This window comes from Lampris incognitus, chromosome 11 (assembly GCF_029633865.1).
Source record: "Lampris incognitus isolate fLamInc1 chromosome 11, fLamInc1.hap2, whole genome shotgun sequence".
In the NCBI taxonomy this organism is placed as follows: Eukaryota; Metazoa; Chordata; class Actinopteri; order Lampriformes; family Lampridae; genus Lampris; species Lampris incognitus.
Window position 1 is genome coordinate 47287907 of NC_079221.1, and position 8475 is coordinate 47296381.

Here is an 8475-nt window from a genome sequence, read left to right on the forward strand (position 1 = left end):
GAAGAAGGAACATTTTAACGTGATGGATTCAGTGAACGGCCCGCTTCTTTCCCTGTTTCAGTGAACGGCCGCTCTTTTCCCTGTTTCAGTGAACGGCCCGCTTCTTTCCCTGTTTCAGTGAACGACCCGCTTCTTCTCCTGTTTCAGTGAACGACCCGCTTCTTTTCCTGTTTCAGTGAACGACCCGCTTCTTTCCGTTTTAGTGAACGACCCGCTTCTTTTCCCTGTTTCAGTGAACGACCCGCTTCTTTTCCGTTTTAGTGAACGACCCGCTTCTTTTTCCTGTTTCAGTGAGCGACCCGCTTCTTTTCCCTGTTTCAGTGAATGAACCGCTTCTTTTCCCTGTTTCAGTGAACGACCCGCTTCTTTTCCTGTTTCAGTGAACGACCCGCTTCTTTTCCCTGTTTCAGTGAACGACCCGATTCTTTCCTGTTTCAATGAACGACCCGCTTCTTTTCCTGTTTCATTGAACGACCCGCTTCTTTTCCTTGTTTCGGTGAACGACCCCGCTTCTTTTCCCTGTTTCGCGTGAACGACCCGCTTCTTTTCCCTGTTTCAGTGAACGACCCGATTCTTTCCCTGTTTCAATGAACGACCCGCTTCTTTTCCTGTTTCATTGAACGACCGCTTCTTTCCCTGTTTCGGTGAACGACCCGCTTCTTTCCCTGTTTCAGTGAACGACCCGCTTCTTTTCCTGTTTCAGTGAACGACCCGCTTCTTTTCCTGTTTCAGTGAACGGCCCGCTTCTTTTCCCTGTTTCAGTGAACGGCCCGCTTCTTTTCCCTGTTTCAGTGAACGACCCGCTTCTTTTCCCTGTTTCAGTGAACGACCCGCTTCTTTCCCTGTTTCAGTGAACGACCCGCTTCTTTTCCCTGTTTCAGTGAACGACCCGCTTCTTTCCCTGTTTCAGTGAACGACCCGCTTCTTTCCCTGTTTCAGTGAACGACCCGCTTCTTTCCCCTGTTTCAGTGAACGACCCGCTTCTTTCCCTGTTTCAGAGAACGACCCGCTTCTTTTCCTGTTTCAGTTAAAGACCCGCTTCTTTTTCCTGTTTCAGTGAACGACCCGCTTCTTTTCCTGTTTCAGTGAACGACCCCGCTTCTTTCCCTGTTTCAAGCGAACGACCCGCTTCTTTTCCTGTTTCAGGTGAACGGCCCGCTTCTTTCCTGTTTCAGCGAACGACCCGCTTCTTCTCCTGTTTCAGCGAACGACCCGCTTCTTTTCCTGTTTCAGTGAACGGCCCGCTTCTTTTCCCTGTTTCAGTGAACGACCCGCTTCTTTCCCTGTTTCAGTGAACGACCCGCTTCTTTTCCTGTTTCAGTGAACGACCCGCTTCTTCTCCTGTTTCAGTGAACGGCCCGCTTCTTTTCCCTGTTTCAGTGAACGACCCGCTTCTTTCCCTGTTTCAGTGAACGACCCGCTTCTTTCCCTGTTTCAGTGAACGACCCGCTTCTTTCCCTGTTTCAGTGAACGACCCGCTTCTTTCCCTGTTTCAGAGAACGACCCGCTTCTTCTCCTGTTTCAGTGAACGGCCCGCTTCTTTTCCCTGTTTCAGTGAACGACCCGCTTCTTTCCCTGTTTCAGTGAACGACCCGCTTCTTTCCCTGTTTCAGTGAACGACCCGCTTCTTTCCCTGTTTCAGTGAACGACCCGCTTCTTTCCCTGTTTCAGAGAACGACCCGCTTCTTTTCCTGTTTCAGTGAACGACCCGCTTCTTCTCCTGTTTCAGTGAACGGCCCGCTTCTTTCCCCTGTTTCAGTGAACGACCCGCTTCTTTCCCTGTTTCAGTGAACGACCCGCTTCTTTCCCTGTTTCAGTGAACGACCCGCTTCTTTCCCTGTTTCAGTGAACGACCCGCTTCTTTCCCTGTTTCAGAGAACGACCCGCTTCTTTTCCTGTTTCAGTGAGCGACCCGCTTCTTTTTCCTGTTTCAGTGAACGACCCGCTTCTTTTCCTGTTTCAGTGAACGACCCGCTTCATTCCCTGTTTCAGCGAACGACCCGCTTCTTTTCCCTGTTTCAGAGAACGACCCGCTTCTTTTCCTGTTTCAGTGAACGACCCGCTTCTTTTCCTGTTTCAGTGAAAGACCCGCTTCTTTTCCCTCTTTCAGTGAACGACCCGCTTCTTTCCCCTCTTTCAGTGAACGACCCGCTTCTTTCCCCTGTTTCAGTGAACGACCCGCTTCTTTCCCTGTTTCAGTGAACGACCCGCTTCTTTCCCTGTTTCAGTGAACGACCCGCTTCTTTCCCTGTTTCAGTGAACGACCCGCTTCTTTCCCTGTTTCTAACTCACACGTGCAAAACCAAAACCAACCCAAGTGAAAAAGTAACATGTACACGTGCATTTCACGTTAAAACCCACTTTTAATGCCAACAGATGCTGCGCACACATGGCCAAACATTACCTTTAGCTTTAATGCCACGCGCAGGGGAGTAGATAACCTTTCTTATTTCCGGTTAATTAAAAAATAAAGATTGATTCGAGTCAAACACTGCAGATGTTGAATGTAAAGTTCGTTTCACTTGTGTAGGTTAGTGTAGGTACCATGGCCAATCTTTGGCGCTTTAACACTCCTTTTTAGGGGCGCTCAAGCGCTACATTTCATCCCCGCACCCCTGAAAAATAACTTATATATATATATTTTATTTTATTGCCTACCAACACGGTGATCGCCAGTTCGAATCCCCGTGTTACGCCAGACCAAGGCGGAGGTACCGTGTGTGGGTATGTGTTCTGGTCGTTGCAGTACCCTAGCGCCTCCTCTGGGCGGTCGGGGCGCCTGTTGGGGGGGGGGGGGAATAGCGTGATCCTCCAACGCGCCACATCTCCCTTGCAAAACGTCTCAATGTCAGGTGAAAAGAAGCGGCTGGCGACTCCACATGTATCGGAGCCCAGATAGCAAAGGTGCTTTGGCCCGGACCCGTCCAGACCCGACACCACACCCAGCCCACATACCGCCAGGAGTGATGTCACTTGGGCGGTCCGCTCCTGTTTGTCAGATCTGGGCCAGAACCAAGCCACAGCAATGTGCCACATATTTGCCAAAGGTGGCCATATTTGTTTTGTGATATTTGGGCCATATTCACCATTTACCACACGGGCCACTTCAGGGTCACACCCAGACCACATGCTGCCCAGAGCACCGCATCTTTACCAAAAAAAGGCCCACATTTGATTTGGCACATTTGGGCCATATTTGCTATTATACATGTGGGCCACTTCAGGCTCCCATCCAATTAGTCAGGGCCAGAAGAAGGCAAGCAGTGCCGCATCACTGCCTGAAGTGGCCCACATCCGGATGCGATCTGGGAGGATACACAGTCTGCGCCCCCCCCCCCCCGGATCGGCAGAGGGGGTGGAGCAGCGACCGGGACGGCTCGGGAGGAGTCGGGTGGGCCGAATACACTTGGGGAGAAAAAGGGTGAAAAATTAAAAGAAAAAATAATAACAATATTTGTTACAATAATAATTAAATTATTATGATAACAATATAATAGTAATTATTATACCATGGGCCAATCATCCCGCACGTGGAAACTAAACCACGTGCTCGGTATTGAACGGGTGTGGCATGTGCTTGGTTCGTGTCACCGAATTCGGTGCAAAGAAATGTGAGAGAAATATCACAGGTTTGACTACTAAGACAGGGCGACCCGTATGAGACAGGAGGAAACCCCCCCCCCCTGCTCTGGTACCCCTCAGCCGTCTGTCATGTTATGGTCCACCCCCCAAACAGAGGATGCATGTGACTGAGTGACAGCTTGCTATGATACGCCTGTTTTAAAACAATACACATCATTTAAAAATGGCAACCTGCGAGTGTAGTCTCCCAGCAAAAGCAGACGAGGTTACTGAAACACAGAAGGGGATGAGGAGGCCATGACCAATGGCTGGGATGCTGAGTGAGAATATGTACAAGGCCACCGGGTTTTCTCCACTAGTCACAAAGGGATTTGTCACATCCAACAACATGCATGCTCTGTGGTGGCCTGTCCAGGGGGCCTCCCAGTGGCTGCTGGGATAGGCTCCAGCATCCCCGCCACCCCGAGAGCAGGATAAGCGGTTTGGATAATGGATGGATGGGACAGCGTGGCATTGGGAGGAAAACAGGAGGAGCAAGAGGCTGCGGAGGACCCAGGGTAAGTACGTGGCCATTTTTATGTCATATCTTTAGACAAGGTCAACAGCTGAGGGGCAATGCAGGAGTAAGATTAACACCCGTTGTTTTGCACAAAATGAGCACTATGCAATAATCAAATATTTGTTTAAAAGTACACAGTAGTTGGAGCTCCTCAGTCCAAAGTCATATATTGCCCCCCAACTCCGCCGGTGTTCCTTATTTCCATTTCAGGAAGTGGGTAACGCCACGTCTTGACGTTATAATTTTGTGAACTTGTCTGAGGGCTTAAATACTTGCAATGCCAACCACACACTTGGAGAACCTGAAAAGACTTTTAAAAGACTAAAGCCTAGTCACAGACTAGGATTTTGCAAAGACCGGCGATCTAGAAGCCTTCTAGATCGCCAAATAGCCTTCTAGATCGCCAAATAGTGACCCTTTGAATCAGAATCAGAATCGGAATCGGAATCGGAACACTTTATTCATCCCCGAGGGGGAAATTGGGTTCTATTACAGACACTCACGCTCTAGTAAGAAAAAACTAAAGACTAACAAGATACAAGATAACATGTTTGATTTGGCAAAGATTTTACGCCGCATGCCCTTTCTGACACAACCCTCCCCATTTGGGACACTTGGGCACTTGGGACCGGCACTAAGAATGTACTGGCTTGTGCGTCCCTCAGTGGCTGGGCTAGTCTGATAATCTATGACTATTACAAAATCCCTGACTAGACATATAAACCAAACTAGTGCTTGTTAGGTTTAACCTAACAAGCACTCTAATCACCTGTAACCTGCTGAATGATAAGTCCCTAGTGTCAAACTAAATGTAGACAGCTATCTATATTGCTAGACAAAAGAGCAGTCCTGTCCCCACTAGGGCGAATGTTGTCCACTTTCAGGAGGTAAGGGCGGCCCCAGAAAGAAGGCCATCCATCCATCCATCCATTATCCAAACCACTTATCCTACTCAGGGTCACGTGATACTGGAGCCTATCCCAGCAGTCTTTGGGCGGCAGACGGAGAGACACCCTGGACAGGCTGCCAGTCCATCAGAAGGCCACTTATCAACAAAAATGTATCCCTGTTTATTACAGTAACGAGGCAGCCCAGCAGTTCACTGAGGTGAGCCTACTGCACATCTCATTATTACCCCTCACGGGTAAGGGACTGACCAGAGACAATTAATCAGTAACTGGAGAAATGGCCTTGATGGAATGTGAACTGGAAAAAATTGAGATGAGAAGATGAACAGATAACTGTCCTATAGAAGAGACTGTACCATTACTTATCAGCACACATTTAAGTATCTATGCTTTGTGTGTCTGTTCATGAGTATAATAGAATGTGACAATACTGTAAGAGGTTTTTGTTTCGCTTCTCATTTATTGTCAGAGTGGAATTAAATATTTGACAAGACAGCACCATATATTCAAATCTTCCACCTCCCTCCTATAGGCCCTCTCAGCACTGTCACTTATTAGTCCAATCACTGTGGTGTCATCTGCGAATTTAATGATGTTGTTGTCATATTTGGCAACACAGTCTTGTTTAAACAGACTGTTCAATAGGGGACTGAGACAGAAGCCCTGAGGTGCACCGGTCCTAAGAACTAATGTGGATGAATAGGTTTTACCTATTGTCACGGTCTGGGGCCTGCCTGTTAGGAAATCAAATAGCCCATCACAGATAGAGCTTCCCAGACCAAGACCTCTGAGTTTCAAGACCAGTTTTGATGGTACAGTTGTATTAAAAGCAGAGCTGTAATCAATAAACAACATTCTGACATGGGTATCTGTATGTTCGAGGTGTACTAAAGCAGTATGCAGAACAAGTGAGACAGCATCATCTGTAGATCTGTTGGCACAATAGGCAAACGGTAATGGGTCCAGTGTAACAAGAATGTTACATTGTGTGTATTATACAACCAATCTTTCCATGTACTTCATCATAACAGAGGTCAAAGCAACAGGTCAGTAATCATAAAGGCAAGAGACAGATGTTTTCTTATGTACGGGCACAATGGTGGTTTTCTCAAAACATAGTGGAATGAAAGGGGCAGGTTAAACATGTCAGTGAAAACCTGAGATAACTGAGTGTAACATGACTTGAGGGCACAGGAAGGGAGGCCATCTGGACCAGCAACTCTGTGAGCCATAACCCTTTTAAAGGTTTTACTCATATCAGCCTCTGTCACCTGTAGCTGGACTTCATCGGGTGGGCACTGTGCTGCTGTCACTGGGTCCAAGTTGTGAGCCCCAAAGCGGGCATAAAAGTTATTAAGCTCATCCGGGAGAGAGGCAGGGGTGTTGACGGGTACACTGGGTTTGGATTTATAGTCTGTAGTCACCTGCAGACCCCTCCACATGCCCCATGAGTCACAGCCACTGCAGTCATTTTTGCAGTTTGTCCCTATATTGTCTTTTAGCGGTTTTGATGGCTCTCCTTAGGTCATGCCGGGACTTTTTTTCTTTTCATAGCATTCCTTGTCCCCCAGTATAAAAGCAGTGGTATGTTCCTTCAGCATCAGGCGAATGTTGCTGTTAATCCAGGGCTTCTGGCTGGGGTAGGAGTGAATAGTCCACACTGGGATAGTTATCCACATAGTATAATCTAATGTAGTCCGTGGCCGATTAAACATACCCAGCCAAACTCAAGGCTGAATCCTAAAAGACTGACCAGTCTGCTGACCCCAAACATCTCTGAAGGTTGGATTCGCGTTTTGTAGTCCAGCACTGGACTGTCCTCACAGTGGGCTGTGTGCAACTCACTTTCTGCTTGTAGGCAGGAAGCAAGAGCACTGACAGAGGTGAGGTCGCGGGGTAGACCTGTAAGCTGCTTTGACCATGAAGTCCTAGGAACAGCTAAGCTACCGCGCAGAACCCTCAAAGTCCCAGGCCTCTGGTAGAGGACCTGAGCTTGAGGAAGACACACAAACACCACCATGCCATGGGAGTGGGGGTTTTATATTCAAAGAACAGTATAGCCTAAAATAATCTCGATATGGGGACAGACAGACAGATACTGTTTAATAGGCAGAAATGCTGTTAGCAGTTCATAATAATTCAAACACACAGAGACCTGCTTCATACCTTTCACATGGGCATAGAAAGTCCAAATAGTAACAGTAAAGCCAACCCATACCCTGCACACCACTTTCTGCCATACCTGTACCTGGAGAGACTCCACCCCGTTATGAAACCCGCATCACATGTATGTCACTGCTGACATCATTTACACTGATTTCTGGATTTCTTTTTTACACTTTTATTTTTAACAGCATTTCAATTTTGAAATACAAACAAATGGAGCACAGAACAGGAGGTCTTGCTTGTTATCATCCAGCACCCAAGACAGGAATACAGTACAGGTCATCACGCAGGGGTTTCAGCAATGTTGCCTAATGAGAAAGAAGAGAGAGAAAAAAACCCTTCACCCATAACAGTTTGCTGTAACAATCCCATTCTTTTCCCAGTATTTTCCCCCTTTGTCTTCCTGTAGACGAGGGGAGGACGTCATCTTTTCCGTAATTGACAATTCTGGTAAAAAAGGTCCATATTTGGAGGTTATCTCTGCGACCATCACTTGGTGACAGCTTTTTTTAGATGCTCCTAGGAGTTTTTCAGGAGATAGACGTCCCCTTCATGTAAGATGTCTAGGGGGAGCTCCGAGATACTGACAGGAAGAAGTATTAAAGCCCAGAATCCACGACACCAAACGTCCACTTTCCCCCAAAAAGGTTGAACATGTGGGCACACAATCAAAACATGTGGGCACGGTCCGCTTGCATTGACCCGCACTCTCTCCAGCGAGGGTGCCGGGTCACAGAGAACCTGGGTTTCTGCTGTGGTGTTCTAAGAAACCGAACCAAGGCCCTCCAGCAGAAGCCCCTGCAGGTCCGTGAGCTAGCGGTGGTGGTGCAGCGAGTTTCCCAGGCGTGCAACCACACATCCTCAGGATTTCTGGACTTCTAAAGTTCTTTTCCAAGTTAGATCCTTTTCTGTTCTTTTTCAATTGCCCATGTCGATGTAAAGGGTGCGCTGTACCGATTCCTTTTAATGTTCTTTATTCTTCTTGCTTACTGTACTGAAAGTCTGCTGTCATCACATGGCCTGGCTAGCAAATTCACTTTACAAACAAGCTGCATTCAGCATTCAACACAAGCATAAGCTGGTTCACAATCTTGTCAATCTTATCTCTATGTCTCTCACACACTTCTTGTGGTAACAGACTCAAGAGAACCTCAAGTCTGTAGGTCTAGCTCGAGTCAAGCACTAAAGCCGCCCATGTAAGTCTTCCATGTACATGTTGCCACGGTGCGCTCTTCTTACCCCTTAAAATACTGTGTTTGC